We start from the raw sequence: 19,182 nt of genomic DNA, 5'->3' as shown, positions 1-19,182 counted from the left end.
TAACTATCTCTTAATCACAAGGAGAGAAGCTTTCTGAGCATGAAGCCAACATAGGATGGAGAGAAAAAAAACCCAAGTTCAATTTAGTATAGTTAAGACTGTAGGTGCACCAGGCAATTCGCTAGGCCCTGGGGACCTGATCTGGTGAGAAAGGCAGCCTGAGGGGGAGGGGCGTGGCCTGGCAGACAGGTTAGTCCACGTCAGCCATTGTTTCGATTACACTGACCAGGGCACAGGATTGAGACCAGAAGGAATGGGACCAACAATGATACGGGGCCCAGGAGGAAGGGGAAAGGTCACTTAAAGCGCGGGAAAGCAACCCAGTGACAACATAGTTTTGCTGAAAGCTGGTCTTACACGTTGTAAAAATGATTCTTCAAAGTATTATGCACTTCTTTCTCCCAATATATTGAGGATAAATTTCCAGCACAATTTCTTTCTCATGTTGTGATTCTGGCTTCATGTAAAGAGAGCCCTCCCTGCCCTCTTAGTCTCCCATGTTGCCTAATTTTCCTTTCATTTATCCTGCAAATATTTATTAGGCACTGCTATAGGCAAGTCAAAACATGCAGGCTTTATAAACAAAGATAGAGAGTCAGAAAGTAATTTTCATGCCAAATTGCAAAATATGGTTGAAAAACTTCTTTTGGGTACACATGGCATGAATAAAATGATTTCTCTGGAGAACCTATGAGGTAAATTCAGCTTTCATTCACAACAACAGGACTGTTTACTTTACACTGAAACCATTTCTGCTAGTCATTCATTATTATAGAACTAATTTAGGTTAAAGTTCAAAAAAGTTTTAGTATCTTCTCTATTCATCTTAAGCATTTTTAAAAACTATTTTATCAGTGATAGTTATCAATTCCATTTTCTAGGCTGTACAAGAGTTCCTAATCCTGGGATTTTAATAGATGAAAAGACACTAATACTTATCGACTGCTTACTGAGCCAGACATCGTGCTGAGAGCTTTTATAGATTATTTCACAACATACTTTATGTTTTCCTATCTTTGAAAATATTGTTCTAATATAACACAAACAGAATATGGTATAGTCTCTGAATTTATTAGTTCTCACTCTTCTTGTTCAACATGGAATCAGGAAAGAAAGCATAGAGGGTACTATTCTGGTATCTAACAAATACTTTTTTTTTAAAATTAATTAATTAATTAATTTATTTATTGGCTGCATTGGGTCTTCGTTGCTGTGCGTGGGCTTTCTCTAGTTGCATTGAGCGGGGGCTACTCTTTGTTGCGGTGCGCTGGCTTCTCATTGCAGTGGCTTCTCTTGTTGTGGAGCACAGGCTCTAGGCGTGCGGGCTTCAGTAGTTGTGGCACGTGGGCTCAGGAGTTGTGGCTCGCAGACTCTAGAGCGCAGGCTCAGTAGTTGTGGCACATGGGCTTAGTTGCTCCGCGGCATGTGGGATCTTCCCGGACCAGGGCTCGAACCCGTGTGCCCTGCGTTGGCAGGCAGATTCTTAACCACTGCGCCACCAGGGAAGCCCTATTATTATTTTAATATATAATATCTATCACCTATCTCTATCTCTCCATCCATCCAATTGGGAGCAAGGATACTCATATTCCATGCTCATTATTGTCTTTTTGAGTCCTTAGCCAATTTATAAAACAACTCTATCTAGTGTTAGAAGACCTATCTCCTTCAGGCCATGGTTAGGTCATATTAGTGTCTCTTAACTAGGTGATTGGTCCAGTTACTGAGGGCATTGTCTTGAAACAATATTCTCCATCTATCCCCCAAATAAGAGGCTCTTCTTCTTCAGGTATCATAAACTCCTCTCCCAGGACACCTGTCACTACTGACTCTATTTTTAACAATTCCATTCAGGTATAGCTAACTGGTATATGAAATATTCCAGCAAGGTGTGAAAAACTTCACCCTAGGAAACATTTGTTCCTTAGACAACTGGAATAGAGCGGAGTATCTTGAAGTCTAGCAGTCTCACCACAAACCAGAATTCACCTGACAGCCCGAGTTTCCATCATCCCCGTTCCATTACTCTGCTCCACCAACTTCATCACAGGTTGTGTGTGACACTCTGTTTCTATGATGTGTCCTGGTACTGCCACTGCTGTTTATTCAAGCGTCATGCAAATGTTATGCACCCTCTTAGGCAATGGAGATGCACAGATTAAAAGACATGGCTTCTATCCTCAAGGAGACAGATCACAGAAGCAGGCATTAAAAGCAGTACAGAGAAGTATATGCAAAATTTTAAGCATCCAGTTAGAGTGTCATTTGTTTGATAAAAATCGCCACCATCCTCATGCCCATTGGATCTTCCAAAGTCATGTCCAAGTCTAGTCCTTTCCAGCTCATTAAATTGGTTCTAGCTTATGGCCAAGAGTAGTATTCTAGGCTCTGTTAAAATCTTTTCTAGGCTTGCAACAGGCTCAGTATTGGAACGAGTTGACTTCCAGGGTTGTGTTTGGAGTACGGAACACTGGGAACCCCACAGTACCCCAGTTCCCCGGTTTCCAAGGATTCCTACATCATGTTCTAGTGTAATATTTCTCAGAATGTGTGTGGGGAGTTGAGGTGGTGGCAGTTAACTCTGATTGTGAGCAGAATAATTTTAGATTGTTTGAAGTCGGGGCATCAAAATAAATTATCTTCTTTTATCCATCAATACTTTTGATCACTCAAAAAGAAGAGTCTCTTGTCAGTGCCTATATGTACTTGATACCACTCTAAATAACACTAGGAAATGAGAGGGGTTTAGAGCATTTGACAAACAAGTACAACTTACTAGTATTAAATTACATTTTATGGTAATCTTTTGCATGCATATCTTCTACATATGACAATAGTTCCAGTGTTGGAATAAAGTTACCTTTTCAATAAACTTATCTTATTTTCAATATGTATATATTTGTACAATGGACTACTATCCAGTAATTAAAAAAGAGTAAACTACTGATACGTGTGGCAACATTGATGAGCACATGATATTGTGTGAATGAAGTGAGATCCAAAAGAAAAATACAGTATGCTTCCATTTATAGAAAACTCCACATGTGGCAAAACTATGATAAAAAAAATCAATCGTGTTTACCTATTGGAGAGAGAGGACTGACTGGAAAGGGGCTTGAGAGAACTTTCTAGGGAGACAGAAATGTTCTGCATCTTGATTTGGTAGTGCTTAAACAGGTGTATACATTTGCCAAAATTCACATAACTGCTATATTTAAAATCCATGCATTTTAAGATACATTTTAACTTAGCAAAGAGAGAGAGGGAGAGAGAAAGTGTATTTTGGGCAAAAACGATAGATATATTACACTGAGTTACACTGATTTGACTAACACCAGAGACTGCCTTTCCCAGAACCTTCTTCCCTGTGTGGCCAAGAAAGGTCCCTGTGCAACAATTCAGAAGGTAGATGTGAAGCCATCATTCTGGGTACAGAGGTGCCCGGCAGGTCCCAGGTTATTCTGGCTCGCTCTCGCTGCTCCATATCCAGCTCCTCTTCTTGACCACTGACCCTGTTGACCAATAGCACCCCCTGGATCACCACCACACACTTAGCTGTGTAGCCACAGAGCTGGTACCTATTCCCATAGAGTCTCCACACACTTCCTCTCCACAGTACCACTGCAGAGGCCAACATATCTGGCTTCTCAAATATTCCCACTATGAAGCTGACAGATAAAATGCAGGACACCCAGTTAAATTTACACTTAAACAATGAAAAATTTTTAGCATAAATACAATCTCATATATTGCATGGGACATCTTATACTAAAAGATGTTATTTATCTGAAATTCAAATTTAACTGGGTGTTACGTATTATTTTTTAGTTGCTAAATCTGACAACATTATCCTATAGTTCTGACTGGATACTCATACCTGTGTGTCCGATGGAATGATTGGTGCCTATCACTCCCACTTTTAGATCTTCACTTCCCCAGGTTATTGCACATTAGCGTAAGGTCTAATTAATATAATTAGTTATTCTAATAAACACTGTAAATCCTTTATTCACATAATTTTTATGGTGGCTATGTTTTCCTGACTGAACTCTGATTGATACAGAGGGTTAATTTAAAGAGAAAATGTTAATCACATGCACATGCATAAGAAAGTTAGCTATGACCAAATTCCAGCAAGCAGAATTTAGAATCTTAAAGCTGCTCTAAGATTGCATGCTTCACCTCATTGGCCATTGGGGTGCACAGGGCAGATTCTATCCATAGAGGACAGTTCAGCATCGTGTTTACATAAGTATATCTTGGATTTGATTTTCCTCATCCTTACCTTAAGCTGATAATATTATACCTTCATTAAGCCCAGAGGAGGCAGCCTGTTACAGTCATGGAAACACCACGCATTTTAAAGTCTAACAATCCTGGGAGCAAATCCACATACTAGTTATGTGATCTTGGGCATATTAGACAACCTTGCTTTACAAATCTGTAGTGTGGGCTTGATAATCCCTACTTTATGTATTTACTGTGAGGATTGGTTCACATATGAAAATTCCTAACAGAGCAACTGCCACAAACTAGATATTTTTCATAGGATGTTTTATCTTAGTGGAAGGACAACCACTTCTATCTTTTAAAATATTTAATTTTCATAATCTGGAGGCTTGCTCAAGTCTTGTGTAGTCACCTTTTTTAGCCCTCTGGCTCTTGGGAAATATATTCAAATTACTGAAGTCTTTCATTTAGTCATGAACTTGCAATGCCCTTTCTTCTCTTAGAAAGCAGGCACACTCCAGCATTTACTTTAGGCCTTAATACCTTTGAGCTACATATATATGAGCCACAGTTGATTTTGCTGACATGTTTACATTTTCAGGATCTTAGAAACTGTTGTTTCAGATGATTTTAGTTAGTGGTATTTTGTTTAAATCCCCAAAGGAGTGGGAGAACCTTTATGAGAATCCAATTTTTTATTTGTTTTTTAACTTTGGCAGAAGGAAGAAAACCAAGTCTGGAAATAATAAAAATTTAGGGCTGATATATTGCCAAAATAAGGAATCGATGAGTCACAAAAGCACACACACACACACACACACAAAGTTGAACTGGCTACGTATGGTGACATTAAAGAATTATTACTTTTACCGGTGTTGACAGTATTATGTTTATGTTAAAGGCAAGAATCTTTATCTTTTAGAGATTAAAAAGAAAACAGAAAGGTTGGAAAGCATGTTTTGATTTGATGGAATGAGAATATCTTATTCAGAGTAAGGTAATGCTTCTATAACTAAATAGAGACACTAAGATTCTTGGTTCCCCTTTGGGAGCTGGAGAGAAGCATTCTGGGTTGAATTAGAAATTGAGTCACTCTGAACACAGAAGTGATGACAGAAACAACCTTGAAACAAGAAGAGACACCACCTTGTGAAAATACTTAGATAATGTTCCTGTTCTTTTCTTTCACTTCTTCTATGAGCAATCTCCTTCTCCCCAGATACATCACGAGTTCTCCTTCTTCCTCTCATCCTCACCCCCAACTTCTCTATTTTCCCAATTCACCATTCCAGGTAACAGGACAGATCTTGTGCTCCTACTACTTTCTGCAAAGCTTTAAGAGCCATTTCATCTTCCCCAACTCCTGTTTGCTCTCAATTCCTTTGCAATGCTTTTCTTCAATAGATCTTAGGGAACACACAGTTATCTTAAATCTCTTTCTCTACCTGTTCTTTTTTTATTCTCCTGTTAGTTAACTGAGTGGCCATCCACCAGCTCTACCTTTTCTCATCCAGAAAAGTCTCTCAGATGCATTCATTTTACTACTATTATTATCTTTTGCCTGGAACACTGAAGTACTGGGTTGGCCAAAAAGTTCGTTCGAGTTTTCCTTTCGATGTTACAGAAAACCCTGAACGAACTTTTTGGCCAAACCAATAATTTCTTAAGAATTCATGCCTTCAATATTTTCCCCAATTAATCTATCTTTATATTTTAAGATGTGCTTTTTAAAAATGTCATTCCCCCGATTTATAATTTGTAGTTCTTCAATATCTACAGAAAAAATTGAATTTCCTTAAGCTAAAATATTTATATAGGGATTGTCTATTTTTCATACATCACACTCATTATAGTACAGTTACATGAGCATAGTGACCTTGTAGGTATGTTTCATTGTTGTAATCCCAACAACTAATAATACCTGTCATATAATCATCCCTCAATAAATATATATTAACAGTAATAATAATAATATAAACTATGCTTTTTTAGCATTTATTATGTGTCAGGGATTACATTGAGTGTATTACATACAAAATCTCATTCAAACCTCACAATAATCATTTAAGGAAGGGACTTTCATCATCCCCCCATTTTATTTATGAGAAAAGTGAAGCACACAGAGGTTAATCAATTTGCCCAAGTTTATAAGGCTATCAAGTAATTGAATTGATTCAACTGATTCATTCAGCAAATATTTATGAAGAATTTACTGTTTTCCAGGCACTTGCATTGTTATTATATCAGTGATAGAGCAATAAACAAAACAAACAAAGCCCCTGCTTTCACGGAAGCTGGAATGTTGGAGTGGACTGGGTAGAGGAAAAATAAGGGCAAAGGATAACGGGCTTTGTGGACCACAGAATTTCAATATTTTAAGTCCCATTTCCTCAGGCAGTTATTTTAAATAGTCATAAAGAAAACGTTCAAGAAATGTACAGTGAGCAGGAAGCAAGTATTGCAATCCATCAGAATAAATATCTCAATGAAGCCATTCCTTCTTGTTAATAATGATTTTCATTCATATATTCCTTTGTGCCTATGCACAAAGAGAGGGAGGCCTCAAATCATGGCAGACATAAAGGTAAAAGAAAGAAGCAGTCACCAGAGCAGACCATGGCCCCCATGGTAAAAATACAGAGACAAATAGATGGTTTTAGCTCTTCACAAATGCAAACAGGGAGCAGAGACTCTTTCCCCTTTCCTCAACTTTGTGTCTCCAGAATAGTGACACTGCTGGTGTTTTAAAAATAAGATTAGGCAAACATTTACATGAAGCATACAAAAAAGCAGACCCTGAGACAAGTGCTAGGAGTTTATTTGGGAGATGATCCCAGAAAGCACAATGAGGGAGTGGGGAAGTAAGTCAGAGAAGGGAGGGAGGAAAGCCAGAAAGTGTGCGTTAATGACAGGGTTACCACTATGAGCAACTGAGCCTGAGTCTCAAGGGGGCTCTGAGAAACCAAATCGAGCACACCTCAGAACTCCAGGACCCACAAGGGCCCGAAGCTGGGTGTTCTATCCATAGACCTCAAACCCTCATAGGTTAAGAGTTGCTCCTGGGGCATTACTTCCCCAGCACTTTTGTTCTGCTCCACTCATGGCGTCAGATTAAGCTCTCAGAAGTAGAGTCACAAGTGCTCAAGGGGAAGCAATAGGTGTATATGGGGACCTTCCACTGAAGCTGAAGGTGAGCTCCAGGGAGCGCCGAGGGGATATGGCAGACACCAGCTTCATCTGCTACAGACTGGGAAAAGGCTCAGTCACCCATTCTTCTCAGAGAGTACACTAATAGATCTGTAAACTGACTCTAGGGCCAATTCTATACTTTTTAAAATTTATAGAGGCTCTGTAAAGGGATTCACAGTGGGATTAAACCATGTTCTTACCACAAATACAAAAATCCAGCAGGGAATTATTCCAAACACTTCACCTGCTTCCTCATGGTGAATCAACATAGATATGCTGTGCCAAAGGTAAACTTGAGAAATGTGGATGGAACTCTCTCAAAAGAAAACAAAATAATTTGCACCTGTCTTTTCTCTCAGCATACTCTACAATCTAACACCTCTTAATGCACTGCTTTTAATCCCTCCACACAGTAAACTAGCACTCCTTGCTCAGGGAGAGAAAATTCTGTAACTTGGAAAGCTGTCTCCAAGTAAAATATATATTTCCACATATAGAAATGAAGTTTTTATATATGAATATATAAATATTTATATTCTGCATATATCTTCCAAAGATAACTTTCATCATCTTCTAAGATTGAAATATTATTCTAATTTTCCTCCATTCATGGCATAGGAAAAATTCCAATGACCATCCATTGGATCAATATGCTCTGTCAACAAAGATGAAATTTTGAATGAAAATCTTGAATAAAAAGCCATAAAAGTAAGATTCACTTTCAAGTTATTACTAAAGACTATAAATAATTTTTAGGGTTTCATAAAGACTAAATATATACTTTCTTCTGAAAATTAGAAAATTAGCCCATTGAATATATAATTAATAAGCGATTTAGCTCATTTTTGCAAATTACCCATATAATGTACATTGAATAATTATCATTTTCTGACTAGAATTGTGCATTTTCCTTCCTGTTCACTAGTAATTTGGTACTGTATAATTATAAAGGCATTTTTCTCTTCTTTTTTATTTTTTACCTTATCTTTGCTAGCTTCATTATTTGGCTTTCATTTCTGTGAAAGCAATTATTACAGATATATACCAACAGTTACAGTATAGTTCCTACTACTATTTGCTGCGTATATTGAAGAATCCTTGCATCCCTGGGATAAACCCCACTTGATCATGGTGTATGATCCTTTTAATGTGCTGTTGGATTCTGTTTGCTAGTATTTTGTTGAGGATTTTTGCATCTATGTTCATCAGTGATATTGGCCTGTAGTTTTCTTTGTGACATCTTTGTCTGGTTTTGGTATCAGGGTGATGGTGGCCTCATAGAATGAGTTTGGGAGTGTTCTTCCCTCTGCTATATTTTGGAAGAGTTTGAGAAGGATAAGTGTTAACTCTTCTCTAAATGTTTGATAGAATTCGCCTGTGAAGCCATCTGGTCCTGGGCTTTTGTTTGTTGGAAGATTTGTAATCACAGTCTCAATTTCAGTGCTTGTGATTGGTCTGTTTATATTTTCTATTTCTTCCTGGTTCAGTCTCAGAAGGTTGTGCTTTTCTAAGAATTTGTCCATTTCTTCCAGATTATTTTATTGGCATATAGTTGCTTGTAGTAATCTCTCATGATCGTTTGTATTTCTGCAGTGTCAGTTGTTACTTCTCCTTTTTCATTTGTAATTCTGTTGATCTGAGTCTTTTCCCTTTTTTTCTTGATAAATAAGTCTGGCTAACAGTTTATCAATTTTGTTTATCTTCTCAAAGAAACACCTTTTAGCTTTATTGATCTTTGCTATTGTTTCCTTCATTTCTTTTTCATTTATTTCTGATCTGATCTTTATGATTTCTTTCCTTCTGCTGACTTTGGGGTTTTTTTTTTGCTCTTCTTTCTCTAATTGCTTTAGGTGTAAGGTTAGGTTGTTTATTCGAGATTTTCTTGTTTGTTGAGGTAGGATTGTATTGCTATAAACTTCCCTCTTAGAACTGCTTTTGTTGCATCCCATAGGTTTTGAGTCGTCGTGTTTTCATTGTCATTTGTTTCTAGGTATTTTTTTATTTCTTCAGTGATCTCTTGGTTATTTAGTAGCATATTGTTTAGCCTCCATATGTTTCTATTTTTTACAGTTTTTTTTTTTCCTGTAATTGATATCTAGTCTTATAGCATTGTGGTCAGAAAAGATACTTGATACGATTTCAATTTTCTTAAATCTACCAAGGCTTGATTTGTGACCCAAGATATGATCTATCCTGGAGAATACTCCATGAGCACTTGAGAAGAAAGTGTGTTCTGTTGTTTTTGGATGGAATATCCTATAAATATCAATTAAGTCCATCTGGTCTAATGTGTCATTTAAAGCTTGTGTTTCCTTATTTATTTTCATTTTGGATGATCTGTCCATTGGTGAAAGTGGGGTGTTAAAGTCCCCTACTATGATTGTGTTACTGTCAATTTCCCCTTGTATGGTTGTTAGAATTTGCCTTATGTATTGAGGTGCTCCTATGTTGGGTGCATAAATATTTACAATTGTTATATCTTCTTCTTGGATTGATCCCTTGATCATTATATAGTGTCCTTCTTTGTCTCTTGTAATAGTCTTTATTTTAAAGTCTATTTTGTCTGATATGAGAATTGCTACTCCAGCTTTCTTCTGATTTTCATTTGCATGGAATATCTTTTTCCATTCCCTCACTTTCATTCTGTATGTGTCCCTAGGTCTGAAGTGGGTCTTGTAGACAGCATATGTACGGGTCTTGCTTTTGTATCCATTCAGCCAGTCTATGTCTATGTCTTTTGTTTGGAGCTTTTAATCCATTTACATTTAAGGTAGTTATTGATATGTATGTTCCTATTACCATTTTGTTAATTGTTTTGGGTTTGTTTTGGTAGGTCTTTTCATTCTCTTGTGTTGTTTCCTGCCTAGAGAACTTCCTTTAGCGTTTGTTGTAAAGCTGGTTTGGTGGTGCTGAATTCTCTTAACCTTTGTTTGTCTGTAAAGGTTTTAATTTCTCTGTCAAATCTGAATGAGATACTTGCTGGGTAGAGTAATATTAGTTGTAGGTTATTCCCTTTCATCACTTTAAGTATATCATGCCACTCCCTTCTGGCTTGCAGAGTTTCTGCTGAAAGATCAGCTGTTAACCGTATGGGATTCCCTTGTATGTTATTTGTTGCTTTTCCCTTGCTGCTTTTAATATTTTTTCTTTGTATTTAATTTTTGATAGTTTGATTAATATGTTTCTTGGTGTATTTCTCCTTGGATTTATCCTGTATGGGACTCTCCGAACTTCCTGGACTTGATTATTTCCTTTCCCATGTTAAGGAAGTTTTCAACTATAATCTCTTCAAATATTTTCTCAGACTCTTTCTTCTTTTCTGGGACCCCTATAATTCAAATATTGGTGCATTTCATGTTGTCCCAGAGGTCTCTGAGACTGTCCTCAATTTTTTTCATTCTTTTTTCTTTATTCTGCTCTGTGGTAGTTGTTTCTACCATTTTATCTTCCAGGTCACTTATCCGTTCTTCTGCCTCAGTTATTCTGCTATTGATCCCTTCTAGAGAATTTTAAATTTCATTTATTGTGCTGTTCATGGTTGTTTGTTTGCTCTTTAGTTCTTCTAGGTCCTTGTTAAATGTTTCTTGTATTTTCTCCATTCTATTGCCAAGATTTTGGATCATCTTTCCTATCATAACTCTGAATTCTTTTTCAGGTAGACTGCCTATTTCCTCTTCATTTGTTTGGTCTGGTGGGTTTTTACCTTGCTCCTTCATCTGTTGCATAATTCCTTGTCTTCTCATTTTGTTTAACTTACTGTGTTGGGGGGGTCTCCTTTTCGCAGGCTGCATGGAGAAATTTCCCTTTCTCTTCTTTGTTCCACAGCTCCTGGGATTCAGCTTTGGTTTTGGCCCTGCCTCTGCATGTAGGTCGCCCTCAGGCATCCGTTCCCGCCCAGACAGGACGGGGTTAAAACAGCGGCTGATTAGGGGGCTCTGGCTCACTCATGCCATGGGGAGGGAGGGGTACAGTAGTTATAATTGGAATGTGTGGAGAGCCTGCAGCAGCAGAGGCTGGCATGACATTGCAACAGCTTGAGGTGCACCGTGTGTTCTCCCAGGGAAGTTGTCCCTGGATCACGGGACCCCGGCAGTGGTGGGCAGCACAGGCTCCCAGGAGGGGAGGTGTGGATAGTGACCTGTGCTTGCACACAGGATTCTTGGTGGCTGCAGCAGCAGCATTAGCGTCTCATGCCCGTCTCCGGGGTCCGAGCTGATAGCTGTGGCTCGCACCCATCTCTGGAGCTCATTTAGGCGGTGCTCAGCCTTCTGTGGGCAGACAGGGAAGGAATCCCGTCTCCTCGCACACCCCAAAACAATGGTTTCTTGCCTTTCAGGCAGGTTCAGACATTTTCCTGGACTCCCTCCCATGTAGCTCTGGAGCTCTGCCCCCTTTCAGGCTGTGTTCATGCAGCCAAACCCCAGTCCTCTCCCTGGGATCTGACCTCTGAAGCCCAAGCCTCAGCTCCCAGCACCCCCCGGCCCAGTGGGTGAGCAGACAAGCCTCTTAGGCTGGTGAGTGCTGGTTGGCACTGATCCTCTGTGCGGGAATCTCTCCACTTTGCCCTCTGCACCCCTGTTGCTGCGCTCTCCTCTGTGACTCCAAAGCTTTTCCCTCACCGCCCTCCATCTCCACCAGTGAAGGGGCTTCCTAGTGTGTGGAAACCTCTCCTCCTTCACAGCTCCCTCTCACTGGTGCAGGTCCCATCCCTATTCTTTTGTCTCTGTTTTTTCTTTTTTCTTTTGCCCTACCCAGGTACGTGGGGATTTTCTTGCCTTTTGGGAAGTCTGAGGTCTTCTGCCAGCATTCAGTAGGTGTTCTGTAGGAGTTATTCCACATGTAGATGTATTTTTGATGTATTTGTGGGGAAAAAGGTGGTCTCCACATCTTACTCCTCTGCCATCTTGAAGGTCCCCCCCACCATTATGTCTTGATAAAACACCTGACCCACAGGATGACCACACACAGTAAATGGTTGCTGTTTTAATCCACTGATGGTTTGGGAGGGTTTGTTATTCACAAATATATTCCAGAACCTAAATTTGGTACTGGAAGTAGGTTTTTGTGTTATAACAGAAATGTAAAACACATGGCTTTGGATTTAGGACCACATGTTGCGTGGCAGTGTGAAGGACCTCAAGTAGACGATTTGTGGCAGTGGAACGAAACTGAGAAAAGCGTTATTGAAGGCTGGAGAAAAGATAAATTGTGTTACATAATAATAGAAAATTTAGCAAACCTATTGACTGAGGTAACGTAGATGTGGCACTTATAGAATATGTCCACAAATTCTTAGATACTCCCCCTTTTAAGAGGTGAAGCTTAATTTCCCTCTTTGAGTATGTCTGACCTTAGTGATTTGCTTCTACTGGAATGAAATGGAAATGTATGACTTCAGAAATTAGGTCATAAAAAGAACTGCAGCTTCTTCCTTGCCCTCTATTTTGGAGCATTTACTCTTGAGGAAACATCTGTGATGCTGGGAAGACTCCCAGGCTGTCCTGTGATGCTGAGGCCTTCTGCCAGCAGACAGTTGAAGTGTTCTGCCAATACCCTCTAAGTGAGCTATCTTGAATGCTGATTCTCCAGCTCCAGCCATGCTATCGGATAGTTGCAACCTTTGCTGACATCTTGACTGCAGCCTTATGGGAGATCCTGAGCCAGAACCAACCATCTAAAGCACTTCCAGATTCCTGATACTCAGAAAATATGTGAGAATATTAATTTTGCTTTATATTGTCTTAAGATGCTAAGTTTTGGGGTATTTATTTTATACAGCAATAAATAATATAGAAGGAAATGTATAGTAAAAATGTGCCTATGAACTCGAGGATCTGGTTTAGCAGATGTTTAGCAGAATGTTGGAAATGCCAACTGGTTTTTTAGTTATGTATAATGAAATATGGCTTCAGAAAGTTGAGATAAAGAGGGAATTGGGTACTTTTCAGTATGGATTTTGAGGATCTATAAAGGAACCAGGGCTAGCTTCAGATAACAAAAGATCCTCAATTTAAGGAGCAGCCTCAAAACAAGGATCAAATTCAGCCCCCTACCAGTAAAATGTGACCTCAGTGCCATAATGGGATGAAATCTTCAGGGAGAGGGTAAGTGTATTTTGTGTGTAAGTGGGATGTGGGTTGTTGTGGCCAGAGAGCAGAATGTGAAATATTACATTGTCCCAAAGATGACAACAACATTATCTCTAAAACAATTTTCTTCTGCAATGTGACCTTCCTAATTCCTAATTAAGAAGTGACATTTACAACCCCACCCCCGGTATCTAGGCTGACTGTGTGACTACCATGATGATATGAATACAGGAGAAGTGATGCAGCACTGGTCCTGGGTGTGGCCCTTGATTGGCAAGGGCCTTGATTTCTTTTCCTGACTCTTGGAAGCCATATACAATGTAAGAAGTGCGATTATCCTGAGATCACCATGCCATAAGAAATACAAGCTATATGGAGAGGTTCTACAGGATGGCACATCATGTGGACAGAGAGACAGTCAGACCAAGAACAACTGAGGCACCAGTCATGTGAATGAAGAACCTACCTTGGACAACCCAGCTGCGGTAGGTACCACCTACTTCAGCCCATCTCTATTTCCTGATCCAAAATGAATCAAATAAAAAGGTTGTTTTAATATACTAAGTTTGTAGTAACTTGTTAAATAGCAATTCCACATGACACTTCAATGCTGCTCTATCAAGAAAGTACAAGGCCAACCAGGTGACTTTATTCTAGTAAATAAAACACAGTAGCAGTGATGGGATGCCACTTTGGACATTAGGTTATAAAAAAGACATTGAGGGCTTCCTTGGTGGTGCAGTGGTTAAGAATCCGCCTGCCAATGCAGGGGACACGGGTTCGAGCCCTGGTCCGGGAAGATTCCACATGCCGTGAAGCAACTAAGCCCGTGCGCCACAACTACTGAGCCTGCGCTCTAGAGCCCGCGAGTCACAACTACTGAGCCTGCATGCCACAACTACTGAAGCCCACGTGCCTAGAGCCTGTGCTCTGCAACAAGAGAAGCCACCGCAATGAGAAGCCTGTGCACCGCAACGGAGAGTAGCCCCCGCTCACCGCAACTAGAGAAAGCCCGCGCCCAGCAACGAAGACCCAACACAGCCAAAAATAAATAAATAAAATAAATAAATTAAAAAAAAAAAAAAAAAAAGACATTGACTTCCATGTCGATATGTTCTCTCACCCTCATTCGCTCTCTCTGAGGGAAGCCAGCTGCCATGTGGGGAGGCTGCCCTGGAAAGAGTGCCATGATGACACTCAGGCAGCCTATGAGGCAACCCATAGAGTAAGGAAATCAGGCAAACAGGCAGCCGTGTGAATAAGCCTGGAAGATTTTCCAAGGCCTGCCAATAGTCACCTGAGTGAGCTTGGAAATAGACCCTCTCCCACTTGAGCTTTGAGAGAACCACACTTCAGTGGACAGCTTGGATGCAATCTCTTGAGAGACCTTGAGCCCGAACCACCCAGCTATGCTGCTTCCAGATTACTACCACAAAATCTATAAAACAATAAATGCTAATTGTTTTAAGCAACTAAGTTAGGGATAATTTGTTATGCACCAATAGATAACTAATACAATCCTCTTCTTAGATATGGAAAGGCCTGTTTTTGTCTAATTCTTGCTCCTTTTACTTTAACCTATCTTTTTCTGTGTTTGCTTTTAAGATTTTAATCTTTATCCCTTATCAGCAACTTTACTGTGCTATGTCAGGTACAACTTTCTTTGTATTTATCCTGCTTGAGGTTCATCGTTATTCTTTTTTTTTTTTTTAACATCTTTATTGGAGTATAATTGCTTTACAATGTTGTGTTAGTTTCTGCTGTATAACAAAGTGAATCAGCTCTACGTATACATATATTCCCATATTCCCTCCTTATCCCACCTCTCTAGGTGGTCACAAAGCACTGAACTGATCTCCCTGTGCTATGCGGCTGCTTCCCACTAGCTATCTATTTTACATTTGCTAGTGTATATATGTCAATGCTACTCTCTCACTTCATCCCAGCTTACCCTTCCCCCTTCCTGTGTCCTCAAGTCCATTCTCTACATCTGCATCTTTATCCCTGTCCTGCCCCTAGGTTCTTCAGAACCAGTTTTTTTTTTTTTAGATTCCATATATATGTGTTAGCATACAGTATTTGTTTTTCTCTTTCTGACTTACTTCACTCTGTATGACAGACTCTACATCCATCCACCTCACTACAAATAACTCAATTTCATTTCTTTTTAGAGGTTCATCGTTACTCTTGAGTTATTATTTTCAAAACTCTAATGATTTAGAAAACTGCAGCCATGTCTTTCCACACATTGCTTCTATTCCATTCTTTCTTCTCTTTCTGGGACTCCAGTCACACATATGGTAGCCCTCCTCACTGTAACTCCTAGGTATATCATGTTGTTTTGTGCTTTTTCCATCATTTTTATTCACTGTACTCCTTCACACAGTGTTCTGACTTATCTTCCATTTTACTAATGATATTTTCAGATGTTTGTTATCTGTTGTGAAACCTTTCCATCATATTCTTAATTTCAGTTACTGTGTTTTTCAGTGCCCAGATTTTCATTTTCTTAAACACTATTTCTTTTCAGAACCTCTCAATTATATCTATTTCTTTGAAAATATTCAGGATACTTATATCCAAGTCATTGTGTAATGCCATTATCACACATATTCAGGATATTATTTTAAAGTTATTGTATAACTTCATTACCTGAATCCTTTATATGTCTGGCTCTATTACCCATATTTTCTTTTTTAAAAAAAGAATGTTCTTTTTTCCCATATGCCTGATGATTTTAGCTTGGGTAACATAAATTGTATAAATTGTATATAATTAAGCCTAGTGTTATGTCTTTTCTTCCTTGAAAAGGATGTATGTCTAGGGAACTAATAACCTTCTATGAATTTAGTCTAACTGTAGGAAGCTAGGTGATATGAAGTTGGACTTCCTTACCCTGTGAGAACCAGACCATTTCTAGATCACACTAACTCCTAGAGTACAGTCCTTATCATGTGTGCTTATAGGCATTGCTTCCTTGGCAGGCTCTGGATTTCAGCTGTGTCACTCTGAGCCCCATAAGAAAGCTCTGTTCAGCTTCTCACTTGCCTTTTGGCATTTTCCATATACCAGGCTTCTCTATCTAGGTTTTTTCTTCTTTAAGACCTTGGTTACTAATTTTTTAGTGCCTTGTTGCCTTTATGATACCTTCAAGTAGTTTTTCAATAATATATTTTGATTAGGTTTTCTATCTGTTCATGGTGGGAAGACTGGCCCACATTTCCTAGTCACAATGCCAGAAGTGTATATCCCCTCCCACAGAGTTTTTGCCTCTCAAGTGACAGAATTTACATACTTTGGAGAGATGCTTCTCTTTTGTTTTAGGGGAAGGAGAAAAAAGTATGTGTGTGTCTGTGTGTGCGTGTGTGTGTGTGCGTGTGCTCACCTGTATTTGGTTTCAACAAATACTCTCTTTTGAAAAGGAGAAATTCTGTGCACACATTTTGTCACTGTATTTATTTTTTTAATCTCTTGTGTTATAGCACCATGTTTATTACAATTTTGTTGAACCGTGGAGAGGTTATGCAGGTGTGGGGGCAGAGGATATATGGAAAATCTCTGTACCTTCCTCTCAATTTTGCTGTGAAACTTAAACTTCTCTAAAAAATATGGTCTTCATTAAAAAATGTGTTAAATTATATATCTTAACCACATTTGGTGAAAAGAAGAAGTAGATCCTGTTTCTCTTCAGTTATAAAGACGGCAGTGGCCAGCTATGATACAGTAAGAGGTGAACTGCTTTGGGAAAATGGACTAGTGATTATGTCTGTCTAAATTCAGAACCATATATATAAAAGAATATTAAATCAGAAACACTGGTGGACTGAGAGTAATGGGATTTTTAAAATGCTGAAAAGCTGAAAGTGGAGATATAAATACTACTCAGGGTCACCTTAACATTATCTTTTTTGTTACTTGTTTTTCTCAGTGAGGATGTGGCCTTGCTGACACTATCATTCAAGCACCAAGAAAGCCTAAAGTTTGTAAATATTCCTTTTTAAAGACCATGAATTAAAAATAAATTTTACCATTTGCAGCAAGGTGGATGGACTTGGAGGGTATTATGCTTAGTGAAATAAGTCAGAGAAAGACAAATACTGTATGATATCACTTATATGTGGAATCTAAAAAATAAAACAAACTAGGGAATATAACAAAAAAGAAACAGACTCACAGATATAGAGAACCAACTAGTGGTTATCAGTGGGGAAGGGGAAGGAGGGAGGGGCACCATAGGGGCAGGGGATTAAGAGGTACAAACTACTATGGATGAAATAAATAAGCTATAAGGATATATTGTACAGCATGGGGAACATAGCCAATATTTTAAAATCATTATAAATGGAGTATAGTTTTTAAAAATTGTAAATCACTACGTTGTACACCTAGAACTTTTATAATATTGTAAATCAACTATACATCAATAAAAAATTGTTTTAAGAAAAAAAGAAAAAGAAGACTATGGCTTTTGTGTAAATTCTTCTTGAATAATGACTAAATCAACAGATAAAAGAATATTGGATTAATAAGAAATAGAACCTCTTTGTTCCCCAAAGTTCTTTAACTTGCCAAATCCTACAGCCAACTCTCAACCTTTTGTCTTATCAAAGTCTCTGTGACATTGAGTCTGAAAGAGATTGTGTCAGTTGGCATTTATTGTATCTCATTCTCTTATTTTTCTCTTATCTTTCTGTCTACTCCTTCCGAGTCTCCCTTGCTAGTTTGTACTTCTCTGCTGCTATGCCTCAGTTCTCTTTGTTTCTCTATCTGTACTCCCTCCTGGGGTAATTTCATTCTGTCTCATGTTTTGAAATATAGTATCTAACATAGAATCCCCAAATTGAATCCGAAATCTGTCTAACATCTCCCTTGGGCATCTCAAACATAAATGGTCAAACTAGACTCATGTCTTTACATACATCCCTAACTCTTGCCAAGTATTCTCCATCTTGATGAATATTTCCATTAGTCACTTAGTTGCTTAGGCCTAAGAATCATCCTCAATTTATTTCTGTTTTGAATATGCCACAACCAGTTAATCTGTCCTATTACCTTGCTTCATTTCCTTACATTTTTATTGAATCTAGCAAACCTTATCCACTTCCACTGCTACTACCAAAATTCATGACTCCATCATCTATTTTCTTGAGTACAAACTCATTATTGGGCTCCTAGCTTCCATGCCCACTGTCATAGTTCAATCTCTACATACCTTCTGCATGAACATTTTTGGAATGAATGTTTACAACAACCAATGATATTTGACATTTTTATATCTCTTCAACAGGTTCTACACTGGAAGCTGAAAAATCGAGATTCTTTTGTGGAAGTAAAAGCCTTACATAACTTTCCTGCTGTGTAACTCTCTGATATAATCTTCTACCATTTTTCTATGTTTCACTATGTTATAGCTACTTTGACATTAATTTTCTGTCTTAAAGAATCAAGCTTTTTTTTTTGCCTCAGAGTATTTGTACTTGCTGTTAAATTTGCCTGGAATACCCTGCTTGCAGATTTTCAGAGGGTTGATCTCTTTTCATTATTCTTATTTCAAATGTAAGATACTCAACAGGCAGTTGACAACAGGGTATTGTTAGCAAAGGGGCCAAAGGGAAAATTCTGTGGTGCTAAACATGGTCCATATCCTGATCTACATGGTGAACATGTAAAAATA

General features: G+C 38.6%; 1 protein-coding gene across 1 annotated transcript in view; it reads right to left on the bottom strand.

Moving 5' to 3' along the window:
- The window catches only part of LOC309660121 (uncharacterized protein), a 1,229,325-nt gene that overhangs the window by 425,745 nt on the left and 784,398 nt on the right, over positions 1-19,182 (bottom strand). The gene's annotated exons all lie outside the window — the stretch shown is intronic.

The sequence above is a fragment of the Balaenoptera physalus genome (genome assembly GCF_965194825.1).
Source record: "Balaenoptera physalus genome assembly, chromosome: 4".
Taxonomy (NCBI): Eukaryota; Metazoa; Chordata; class Mammalia; order Artiodactyla; family Balaenopteridae; genus Balaenoptera; species Balaenoptera physalus.
Note: the sequence above shows the minus strand (reverse complement) of the source record. Positions and strands in the feature narration are given on the sequence as shown.